The sequence below is a fragment of the Ambystoma mexicanum genome, unplaced genomic scaffold (assembly GCF_040938575.1).
Source record: "Ambystoma mexicanum isolate Mex_15411 unplaced genomic scaffold, UKY_AmexF1_1 Mex_scaf66, whole genome shotgun sequence".
NCBI classification, from domain to species: domain Eukaryota; kingdom Metazoa; phylum Chordata; class Amphibia; order Caudata; family Ambystomatidae; genus Ambystoma; species Ambystoma mexicanum.
In genome coordinates, this window is record NW_027182484.1 from 908,673 (window position 1) to 921,751 (window position 13,079).

Genomic DNA, 13,079 nt, shown 5'->3' on the forward strand with positions numbered 1-13,079 from the left:
TTTTGCAGAATTTGTGCATTTGACAAAAGATTTTTTTTCCATGTTCCAAGATCTACATGTGATATGAAATGTATGAATTCTTGCAATGGAAACCTCACTGTATTTTACCAAGGCAGATAAAGGACATCCTTCCCACCCCATATACTTATAAGGAGGGTTTATTGGCTGAAAATGCATTCCTTTGATGGTGATTGCATGTTGCTTGTACTTTGTACATATTACTGAATTAATAAAGGTGATCTTTTCAGAACTGGGGGTATAGCTCAATGGTAGAGCATTTGATTGCAGATCAAGAGGTCCCTAGTTCAAATCTGGGTGCCCTCTAGTCCTCCAGTTTTACCTGTAGAAATATTTTTTTAAGTAAATAAATTAAAGTAAACATTTACAATCTTAGCATTTTATGTAATGAGCAACACATTTCTACATTTGAAATACTCCTGATCATCACCTGAAACATAGGGTAAACACCATTAAGCTGTTTAGGATTTCTTCGTATGATACAAGCTGTGTTTTACATTCACCCAAGTTCTACTGGTGATATTATCAGTTTGAAATAGTCCACTGGAAGCTCATATGAATGTTTTAAAACTGTGGTGGAAACCAATAATATGCCCTTAATGAAATGTATTAATTTGTACAGCCGACCAGAAGTGCACTGATGTCATTAGTTCTACAAGTTCCATAGAGTCACCCACTCTATCACCTTTTTAAAAAAGGGCAGTTTTCAACATTGAAGGGTTTATGTCAGTGGTAGAGCGTAGGAGTGTAGTTCAAGAAGTCCCTGTTTCATAACCATATACACTTGTCGGGGGGAAATTCTGCCGGGGTCGGCCAGGCCGTCCGCAGACCTCCGGGCAGGGAGGCCCCAACTCCTCCCGTATATCCCAAAAGAGATAGAGTATGAGACACACGCAAGAAGCAAGGTGACTCTGCTGTTTATTACACAAAACGGCAGGGATGGGTCAAGGAGCGTACGCGTCCGTCCTGACACACACAATTGTGGGGCTCACAGGCCCTTTTTACCTTATTCTGACGCGCTACTTGCGTCACCTTGGAGTGTTTAGCAAAAAACCTATTTCCACTCTGGATTGGTTACTCGAGTGGTATGTTTAATATAGCATACATATAGAGAACGGTGTTAGTGGTTGAGGGTTAGTCAGGTGGTATACCTGGGCTGTGCCTTCAATTTGATACATGAAAATTGTTACATGAAGACCTCTGAGGATTGGTCAATGTTAATGGCGTCAGTGATAAGAGCCCCATGTTCTGATTGGTCCGCTCGCGAGCCTCCCAGTCTGGGACTATCGCTGTTCCCAGCTCGCGGTGCACCTATCCTTTGCAACAATGTTTTACTATGGGTAGGTGTAAACAATGTGAGGATTCATTCGTATGTTGGGAGGTCGACTACTCCCACTGCTGCAGATGTCCAATGAGTCTTTTAATTGTATCTGCCTGTGTCTTGAAACGTGGGATTCAGGTGTCTCCTTCCTCCTAGGCTTGGCGTCCTGTCAAGTTTGGCTTTGTCACGTGAGGTGGGACCGTGTTTGAGGCAAAATTCAACACAATTAATATTGTTTTTCCTACTGTGTGCCTGGTTTATCTTGCAGGTGCGACCTTGGCGTCGGCTTGTGGCGTGCGAGATTGCAACATCGTGCCCTTGGCGGTGTGCTTTCGCCGGGCTCATATTGCAGGGTCAGCAACCGAGCTCTTGCTCATTCAATGTTCATGGAAGCTTTTGCTTGCGGCCTTCTTGGGCCTGGTGCATTGGTGGAACCGTTTGATGCAGAGCGCTTTAGGTTACGGTATCATATTGCTCTATCCTCAGTATCGTGTCTCCGTTATATTCTTCATTATGGTACATGGTTCTTAGAAGAAGCGTGAGCAAGCCTTTTTAGATAAGTTCATTATGCGTCTTTCTGCATTTTGAGAGCCTATGTGGAAAATAATAAAGATGCACGTCCGTGGGTATGTCTGTCGCCTACGTCATAGCACTGAGTATGTTCTTCGTGTGGATTGGTGTGGGAGTTTCCGGTGTGCATGTTTGCACAGGTGTGCTGACCGTTGGCTAGGTCGTCATGGCATCTCTAACGACGTGTAGGTTTAGTCGAGTTGATCCGTGCCGCAGGTCTCGGCATGGACAGGGCGGGCTGCTGGGCAGGTAGGTGGGCACATCCGTATGTTCCTGTACCAGGGTATTTGGTCGTCTGGTAGATAGGCAAACTCCTCTCGTGGCGGGTGTCTAGGCCGTGATCCTCTAGGCCAAGCGCGAGAGGGGAAGGGCGGGAGCCTGTTCTTCCATTCTCCCAATTCAGTCCCCCCTCTAGTCGACTTGTCGACCACAAACATATCCTTTTCTTTATCTCCTCTTACTCTCCATATTTTAGTTATTACTCCCAAATGTCCATAGTGGTTAACATGGTCTTCAAATGACCAATACATATATTCACAGGTTCCTCCAGGAGTGCAGTATACCCATTTCCCTATGTAGCTCCTTGGGTTTCTTGGGTTTTCGAGCTTCACAGATGGTGGGTCCAGGTGGTTGGTGATGATCTGGTTGTGCAACTTCTCTCTCTCTTTTATGATTGTGCCTGTGTGTTGGCCGTCATCTGTTGGCATCAAGAGGTGTATACCAACCATTTCGATCATCTCGTCTGTGGTGCGTGCCTTCCGGGCCTTCCAAAATCTTATTATGATCAGTGTAGCTCCAGCCAAAATAGTACATCCATCCAACTATAATCTTCAGTCCATCTGACAGCCAAGATGGCATCCATGACCATAATATTGAAAACCAGCTCTCATCCTTTTTCACACCTTTACTTTCATCCATCATTTTTGAGTGCATCTGGGCCAATTGTAAAACTGCTTCTGTCAGTGTACCATTGTCAGCATCGGAATGAATGTGCAGCATGATTGTCCTATCTTTGCGCAAACTCCTCCTTCCATTGCTGTGAGGAGGTCCAGTACATATCTGTTCTGTAGTGCAACCATTCTTACTGCTCGCAATTCCTCTTTTATTGCGTTGAATCCATTTACTGTAGAGTTAATTGTCATCATTAGTTCCCACCTAGTTATCTGGAGCCATTTTGCGTTTGCGTAGGCCTGCAGTCCAGGATGTATTATTGAGGAGAAGAACATAGCTGCTCTGCTGAATAGTCTGTGTTCCGGCGGAATTGAGGTGAGTGCTGTTTCCGACCTTCCCCACAGGTAATTTCCTGTCAGAGGTTCTCCTTGTCTTTTCCTTCTGTTGAGGACAGTGTTGTTGCCGTTGCGTCGGTTCTCTGGCCCTTTCCGAGGCTGTGCAGATCTCTTCTTCCTTTTGTTCCCTTCATCCATCTTGGGGAAATTCGCCATATTCACATGTTTCTGGGGCACCACTAGTGATGGTACATTAACGTGCACCATTGTGCATATACCATTCCACAAAGGGGGCAGTGTGTGGTACGCCTTGTCTCCACAGGCCCAGTAATGGTCCATTACTACTGCTGTTCCTGCTCCCCCCTCAGGTAACTCCATCACGCTTTCACAGTTGGTGTTGTATCCTACGTCCACCTCTCCTTTATGTTGGTAGCATACCTTAGGCGCAGTTAGCGGCAGTATTGTTATTGGGTCTTCATCCTTCTCCATCCAAGTGAGCATGGTTACGTACTTGACCCAAGTCATCCAACATCTATGGTTGTGTCCATCAATAGTTGAAATATTGTCTCTTGTTACCATGTTGCTGCCAACCACTCCTATGTCCCATTTGTTGTTCATGTACACCTTCCCTGTTATTATCATCAGTGGTCTTTCCCAACATCCGTTTTTACCAGGGACTTCAGAGGCGTACCAATCACATGGTAGGTACTGTAGTGTTACTTTCTTTGTTTCACCTTTTTCAGGACCACTTGTTATGTATCTGAATCCTTCAGCATATAAACTGCTCTTGTGGTAACTCAAATAAGTCTTGATGAAGTTGTTTTCATATGGATATGTATCTCGTGTTTTCCACACCAGTTTCACCACTGTCCCTTGAAATCTTCCTTTCGTCTGGAACAGTGCCAGGTATATTATACATCGTGCTATTTTTTCATCTATCTCCGTGGCAACAAATGTTCGAGAAGCGCTCATGGCGTATGGGATCAATGAGCAAACGTAGCAACTGTCTTCTGTTGTCTGCTTACCTATGTGGGTCATGTGTTGGTACCATATGTTGTTTGAGATGTGTGCTGAATCTTGTATGTAGTTGTCAATACCTTTATTATCTGAGTATGTGCTGCGTTTAACTCTATTTTCCTTGTGTGGGATTTTACTAGTACCACCTGACGTAACACCTGTTGCAGCTGGGGGTGGGGGTGTATTAGGTTTGGGTACAGCAATAATATTGATAGCATAGCTGTACTGCCATACAGAGGCAGCCAAGAACCCGGTGATCATTAAAATCCCTATCAATTTTATTACAAATGCTAATTTCACCGGCATTTTGCTCTTACCTTGCTGCAGTCCGGCAGCTTATTCTTGCGACGTTACAGTTGCCTGCCTGAAAATTCTTAATATGCTTGTTATTAGTGTTAGTTGTCGTTTTTAAGCTCTCCCTATCAAGTAGTCATTCAGTGCCCAGGCGAAGAGCTGTTCCCACGCCAATCTAAGCGATCTATCTCTTAGGGCAGGCAAGTATGGTTGGAGGTGGGGCATTGAATGTTCTATGGCCAAGAGGAATGCTGTGTAGTAGACACGTACCCTCCTTCTTTTCAGGTACGTTGGCCTTTTTATTTCATATACAAATTGGTGTGACAATTCTTCCAGGTAATTATCGTCTGAGGGTACCATCTACTCATGGGCAGTGAATTGGTTAGTTATCTACTTTCTTAGTAGTACAATAATACGCTGTACCTGCATGTGTGAGAGAAAAGAAAGAGAACATTCAGGTGTTTACATGTGTATATGTGTAAGACAATGTCCTTCAGTTCAGTTATTACTACAGTGGGTAGGGGGTCAATGGGCAGAGGGTTTGGGGCTCAACTGGCGGAAGTCTCTTTACTCTTTAATTGTGTAACCATGGGGTGGGCGGTATGGGGATCACCCCTTTTTTTTCTAGTAGTTGTCTCTGGGGAATCTGAGGGGTGGCGGTGTATGGGGACACTTAGGCCGTTAGTTGTGGTAGAAATCTCTTCCTCCGTTGGTGACGCTGTTGTTGTTCTTCCAGTGGCCCTGTCGGTGGCGCTGGGGCGGGTCTGGAGTTTGTAGATCTTTACGTCGTGTAGGTGGTTCCAGGCACGTTTGTCCTGTAGCTTTACTGCTCTCATTGATACCTCCTCTACCAGATGGGGGCCAGTGAAGCGTGGGCTGTTCCACTTTCTGTTGAAATTGCGAAGTAGTACGTGGTCACCTTTAGCAACTTTGCACAGTCTTTCCTTTTCCAATTCTTTATCCACGTCTTCTTGTTGATCGCTGTTAGACCCGCCCCGCGTGCGCTCGAGCTGTTGAGACACAAACACTACACTAGTAATCAAAGAAGACACATATTGGTACATTTCATCACCAAGGACATTTGCAGTACTCTCGTGGTCGGTAAATGCTCTTGATGTTGGCGTTAGGGGAAGGCGCATTTGACGTCCGGTAACCACCTTGTGAGGGGTGAGGTGGTGGTCGGAACCTGGTCTATTCCTTAGCTCAAACAGGGCTAATGGAAGGCAATACAACCAACTCTTCTTTGTTGTTTGCTGTATTTTTGCAATTGCCTCCTTTAATAAGCCATTCAGGCATTCACATAAACCGTTGGCCTGTGGGTGGTATGCACATGCAAATTTATGCTTGATGTTCAGCAAGGATGTGATGTGCTGGAACATTTCATTTGCGAAATGTGGGCCATTGTCTGACCGCAGTACCTCGCACACTCCCCACCTGGGGAAGACCTCCCTCACTAGGAATTTAGCTGTTCTGAATGCATCTGGGTGTGAACAGGACCCTGCTTCAACCCACCTCGAGAATGGGCATACTACTACAATCATATACCTATTTCCTTGACATACGTTGATCATATCAACATAGTCAATATGGAGATGTCGGAAGGGTCCCTCTGGCCGGGGTATAGTACCTCTTATCACCTTCAGAGTGTGACCGGCCGTAAACTGTTGACATGTGAGACAATTGCTGATAAAATTTGACACATGAGAATTTAACTCGGGGCAGAACCAGTCTTCCCTAATTCGTGCTGCAATTACTTCCTTGCCTGTGTGGGCTGGGTGATGTAGTTGGCTCAGGGCGGTGTTCAATAGTGCCAGTGGTATTACAATCTTTCCAGTGTCACCCTGGCGCCATAGTGCGTCAGTTGGTGACATTGTGCATCCTCTTTTTACCCATATTTCTTTTTCTGCCATTGGTGCAGCCGCTTGTAGCTCCATTATCTGTGTGGCTGGGAGATGGGTGTACCCTTCTCTTACCAACATCTCCTTAGCCATTCCCCTCCCTCTCCCTCTCTGTGACTCTGGGGGGTTCCATATCTCACCAAAATATGCAGCATACTTTGCATGTGCGTCCGCTGCTGCATTCCCTTTTGAGATGTGGTCTTCACCATTGGTGTGAGCGGTGCATTTGACCAAAGCTAATTCTTGGGGGTCATTTATTGCTTCAATTAGTTCAGCCAATAGGAGGGCATGTTGCACTGGAGTGCCATCAGCTCTCCTAAACCCTCTTCTTCTCCATTTCGACAGCCCTGAGTGGACAGTGGACGTAACATATGCGCTGTCGGAATATATGGTCACTCGTTTGTCAAAGCTTTCCTTCAACGCCAAAATCAGTGCAATTAATTCTGCTGCTTGAGCGGAATAATGCTGTGGTAGTTGTACACATTTCATTGCCACACACACCGGTACCTCCATCATTTTTACCACTGCTGCCCCAGTCCTCCTTATACCATCCCTTTGGTCGATAGTTGATGACCCATCAATGAACAGGAGCTCACCTCCCTCTAGTGCGTTCTCTTCAATCTTTCTAGTACATGAGTACATTTCAGTTATTTGCGTACATTCGTGGGCATAATCTCCTTCCTCAATTACTTCTGCTAGGAACCTTGCAGGGTTGACTGTGCTACATCTAACAATTGATAGTTCAGCTCTGGATAAGATGATCTCATAACCTGATGCCCTTTGCGTGGTTAGGGTGGACTTAGGTTTATTCAATATCGCAAATAGTGCATGTTCCACAAACAGTGTAGTTGGGCACCCCATGGTGATTGCTGATGCTTTCTCTACCGCAAAAGCAGCTGCGGCGAGACCTTGTTCGCAAGGGAAATGACCTAACATCACAGGATCTAAGTGGCCGCTGTAAAATGCTACTGGTTTGTAGCCCATGCTTGTTTTTTGAGCCAACACTGCTTTCATTACTGCTGAGTCGCAATGTGAAAATATAAAGAATTGTCGCTCATAGTCTGGGGATGCCAGTACCGGACCAGTTGATAACGCATCTTTCAATCCATCAAAAGCCTCTTTCATTTCCATTGTCCACCCCAACTTTTTCTCCCCTTTATTAGCTTCCTTTAACGCCTTGAGCAGGGGTCCTATGTATGAGCTGTAATCAAATACCCATGCTCTACAGTAGTTGCACAGACCCAGGAACTGCTGCAGTTCCCTCACTGTTTGTGGCACTGGTGTGTTTGAAATGGCCTGTGCTCTTTGTGGTGCAATCTTCCTTCCATGTTGGGATATGAGCTGACCAATGTAAAGTACCTGTTCTTGACAGTACTGTAACTTTTCCATGTCTACCTTGTAACCTTTTTCAGCCAATATTGTCAGCATCTTTAATGAGTCCTCTCTGCATGTTCTTTCGTTTGTACTGCAAATTATTATGTCGTCGACATACTGCAACACTGTGCTTTCCACTTCAATGTTACCCAAATCCATCTGTATTACTCTGTTGAAAATTGAGGGTGATTTGCAATACCCTTGTGGCAATCTGGTGTGTTTCCACTTTGTGTTTCTGTAAGTGAAGCTTGTCAGATCTTGTGAGTCTGGGTGCAATGGTATTGAGACAAACGCATTTTTAAGGTCGATCACTGTAAATCGTGATGCTTCTGCTGGAATGCCACACAATATTGTGGCCGGGTTTGCGGCTATGGGGTATTCTGCTTCTACTATGTTGTTCAAGGGCCTGAGATCCTGTATGAAGCGCCAAGACCCCCCTTTAGCCTTGCGCACTGGGTATACAGCCGTGTTACATGGTGATTCTGACGGGACCAATATGCCATTATCTATAAGGGCCGTTATGGTTTCATATATGCCCTCATCTGCCTCTTTTGATAGTGGGTACTGTTTCACTCTGGGGAGTATTGCACCTTTTTTCAATTTTATCCTTACTCCACCTATACTTTTTATGCACCCCACGTCATAGGGGCTAGTAGTCCATAATGATGTGGGTACTTTTGTCATATCCTCCTCAAAGAAGGGAACTGGGGTGGATGTGGGTGCCTCAAGTGTCATTGCAATTTTCTGTGCTACTTGTTTGTACGCCACTCTTAGCCATATTTCCACACTCATCATAAACACCATTTCACCTTCCTCCTTTTCTTCTGAAAACAGCTCCTCATCTGACACCTGGGTGAGTCTACATCCTTCTGCTAGTGCTATTACTGCCCTCCATGCTCTTCCTTCTCTGTCTTGGGCATGTACAGCAATGTAATCAGCTGTTGCTATAATGCTCTCAATGTCCACTGGAACCACCTTTCCTTCTGGCTCATTGACTGGTGTTTCTGGTCTGAACAAATAGGCTGCTGGCCTCCTCCAGATCTTTCCCTCTATCCCTGGCATCCATGCAAATGCCATGTCTGTCCCGTACTGGAAGAGTTCGCCATCTACTGGCTCAGCCCTAATCGCTGTCTGTCTGCAGTATGCTTGCATAATCTGTCGTGCTGTGAGCATGTTAATCCCTGGAGTAGAGCAAATTATGCCGTCCTCCGTAAAGGAGATCGTCATATTCAACCTGTTCATTATGTCTCTCCCCAGTATATTTACTGGCGAAGCACTATAATATAAAAGTGGAACTGACATGTCATAATCTCCTATAGATAAGGGAATGTTATCAGTAAAAGGAACCAACCCTCTAGCCCCAGAGAATCTTTGGGTGTTCATGGCTTCGCCCGACATCTTAAATTTACCTTCCCTTATGCAAGACCGGGTCGCCCCGGTGTCAACAAGGAATGATATTTTTTTGTCACCTATCGTTACCTCTATGCATGGTTCCTCTGCACTATTAGGTGTTACTGACAGGATGGGACACACCAAGGCCGTCTGTGGGCTGTCCTATTGAGGGTACAACTATTGACCATTTCCTGTGTAAGGGTTGTGTCCCAGGACCGTCACCCTACCCAGTTGTGTTTGTTGTGCTTGGGGTTGTTGTGTTATCGCTACCTGTTGTTGTGGCAGTGAATATGTCTGTGGCTGTTGTTGTGTTATTAGTTGTTGCTGTTCATTTCCCTGTTGCAACGTCTGCTGTTGCTGTATGCCCTGCTGTTCCTGTGTGGGCCTTGGTTGTCCCTGTTCGCTCCATGATGGTGTTCCTGGTCTTACTCTACACGTGCGTGACATATGCCCTAATAATCCACAACTCCAACACACCGGTGGTTCCCTACTCTGCCATGGAAAGCTCCCTGTGTTGTCCTGGTATACTGGTTGCCCGGTGGGGTAGGAATTTCTAAGTCCTCCCACCTGCTGTTGTGTGTTATATCCGTATCCTCTCCCTCTCATAATTCCTCCTCTTCCCCTGTTGTAATTATAATACCCAGCTCCTGGCATTGAGTATCCTCCTCCCATGTTGGTCGTGTATGGTTGGAGTGGCGGCACCTGTTGTGTTATAGTCTGTGAGGGTGGTATTTGGGAGGGATCTTGTGCAGCCACTACTTGTGTGGGGCTTTGGGTCATTGTTGTAGCTGTAGTTATTAGTGCCCCTTCCATTGTGTATTTAGTAAGTTTTTTCTGTACTAGTTTAGCCTCTTCCGTTTTCCTGTCCTCTTCCTTTTGTTTCATTTTTCCTTGCCATATCCTGCAATGATGCACTATTGTCAGTTGTATTTCTGGCCATGCTTTTGCTTCCATTCCCACTACTTTCTTCAGTTGTTTCTGAACTCCTTCTGGGAGCCCTTGTACTAGTATATGATAACATATTGCTGGTGTTTTGTCCCATTGTTCTCTAGTTTCCATGCGCCATTTCTCTTGGATTTCCTGGATATAATCAACAGGATCTTCGTTCTAACACATCTTGCGTGAAGTAATTGCTCCTATGTCTGATGTGTCTGGGTTCTGCACCCTCAGTGCCTGCCATAGTGCATGTCTGCAGTTTGCGAATGGTGCCCCATCGTGCGATGTGTTTACTATTGTTACCCCAGGGAATCCCGCTCTCTTCCAAATGTCATCCGCTGCATCCCCTAATATCGATATTAGAAGGCCCTTTACATCTCCCACTGCCAGTTTCTGTCCTGCGGTGTGTTTTTCCATTTCATATATCCATTTACCCACACCTCCACTTAATGATGGGAGCCTGCACTTTATATTTTCTTTGTCTGTATGCTTCCAAGGGACGTACTGTGGGCTAACCCCTCCCCTCTCCAGAAGTGGCATTAAGTTGTGTCTCGTTTTACCCTTTGGGTTCCATAAAATCGAGTCCTCACACCCCTCCTCTTCTTCCCTCTCTCCTACATCGTCAATTTCGTCCGTATTTCCCCTGCTCGTAACTCTTTCTTCTCAATCTTTTCCCCTTCTTCCATCATTTCCTGTATTTAATGTGGGCATGTGTATTCGTCCTTCCTGCCTGCGTCTAGGGAGGTCTCTAAGCCGACCTACATAGGGTGTCAGTTCGTCTGTGAAGGGCGCAAGTTTGATTGTACGTAATGAGCGTGAGGTGGTTGAGCATGTAGGGTGGGATGGGAGAGGGTGTGATGGTGACGGTGTGGCTTCATGTGTCTGTCTTTCCGCTATTCCTTGCTCTTCCTCCTCATTTCTCTCCAGTTCATCCTTTCTCCTACGGATCCATGGTGAGTCTGTGTTGGTCCGTGTGATGTATAGTTTATCTAGCCTTTCCCTTTCACTGTTTCTTCCTTCCTTCTCCATTCCTTCTTCTTCCTCACTACAAAAGTCATTCATAAACGGCACCCCCCACTCTTTTTTCCCTTGATTGTTACTGTTTTTAAGTCTATTAGGTCCGGTTCTCCCTTTTCTCCTTTACCAACCGCTCCCCTTTGCGCTGATGTTGTTGCTACTTCTGTGTCTCTATATACATACCCCCTTACTTCATTCTCCCTTCTCCTATCTTCTCTTTCCCCTTCATTTCTCTCCTCCATCTCCCTACCATTTTCCTCCCTTTTCCTTTTTAATTCCTCCATTACTTCACTACTCACCTTTTCCAATATCCTTTCATCCTCTTTCTTCCTTTCCCATCTCACCCTCCCCCTTTGTAATATACTCTCTATCACCCTCCCTTCTTCGTATTTCTTAGTCGTTTCTGATAGTAATCTCTTCTTCCACATTGCCATTTCTCTTTCTTTCTCTTCTTCTTCCCTTTTCCTCTCTCGTAGCACTGCTCTTGATACCCTTTCTGCTGCTGCTTTTACCCTTTCAGCTTCTCTCCTTTGCTCCTCAGTTCGTTCCCTTATTTTTTCCAATTCGTTCTTACCTTCTTTCCTTTCCCTCGCTCTCTCTCTTTCCTCCCTCTCGAGCTGTTTGATCAGTTCATTCTGCTCATCCCTTAACTCTTCTAGTCGTTCCTCCAAAATCTCTTCCTTTTGCCGTAACAGCTCTTCCCCTCTCATTCCACTCTCCCTGGTATTATCCTCGCCTGTTTTCCTTACTACCTCCTTCTCTTCTCCTGTTAATGAACCTCGTAATTTTAATAGTATCTGCGCAGCTACCCACTCATCATGTCCTATTTACACAGTTTGTTCTTCTCCAGTCTTCCCCTCCCCTGCTGGCATCTTCCTATGAGCCACATATGGTGGCGGGCTGTATGCTGGGTTCGAGTACCCCTCAGCCGGCCTTAACTGTCCTCTTTCTATTTCTCCTAATTCTCTTAAAGGGTACAACCCCCCTCCCTCTGTTTTCACTACCTTTGCTAGGGGTATATCGTTGCTCAGTTCCTTTTTTATTTCATTTTCTTTTGAGTTATTATTCTTTTCTCCTCCCTCTTGTCCGTTCCCCGTGTTCTTTGGGTCTTCACTCCCCTTTTTCCCATCCTCTCCTTCCTCCTTAAACTCTTTTTCTTCCGGCATTTCCCCCACAGTGAACATTCCATTTGGTCCTGGTCGGGACCCTTGGAACATCCTCCATAAGTTAAACACCTCCACGTGGTTTGTCAACTTCTTCCCTTTGTATGTATTATGCAGATGGTTTAATAGTGAATGTTGGGCATATGGATCGAAGCTACCATTAGGCGGCCATGGTGTTATCATTTTGTTGTCCGTCCCCTGTGTCCATTCTATGCTATACTTGATCAGTTTCTCCCTATGGGGTGACAGTGTTGTACATATTTGTTGTAGTGGGGTAGTGAGGGTGTTCCCCCACCCTCCCGATCCTGTCCCGTATGACATAGTATCGCTTCACTTGTTAGCCTTCCCCTATTTGGTAGCTATTATCTTACTAACACTTACAATACACAGCCTTATACCTTTACCTGGCCCCGTAAGTTTGGGGACTTGCGATAGTCCGCTAAGGAAAACTATTAAAATATAGTATTTACATTTGTATATTTTCTTCTTTCTTTCTTCCTTTACACAACACCCTTACGGCCCCCTGCGGCCGAGGCGCACGTAGCCCCCTGCGGCTGCGTACCCCTTGTGACGTTCTTATACAGTCGTCCTATTTTTATTTGCTCCTCCTCCTTCTTCTACACTTGCCGTGGCCGGCGTTCTCCGTGCGCAGCCACGTCCCCCGTTTCGCCTTTCCCCAATCAACTCGTTACCGTTTATCTCCGTTTCCACTCCCTTACCACAGTTCTCTTCCCCACCACTCTCAGAAAGAAAAATGCCTTGTGCTCGGGATATCCTATGAAAGGCCCTACTGGTGACTTCACTGATCGCGTCAAACTACTGGTAAGTTCTTCATATATTCTTTAAGTCCAAA

General features: G+C 45.6%; 1 non-coding gene across 1 annotated transcript; it reads left to right on the plus strand.

The window, feature by feature from the left end:
* Positions 1–252: 252 nt before the first annotated feature.
* TRNAC-GCA (transfer RNA cysteine (anticodon GCA)) lies at positions 253–324 on the plus strand. Its single transcript has one exon. It is a non-coding gene; the product is annotated as a tRNA-Cys (tRNA).
* The last annotated feature ends 12,755 nt before the right edge of the window (positions 325–13,079 follow it).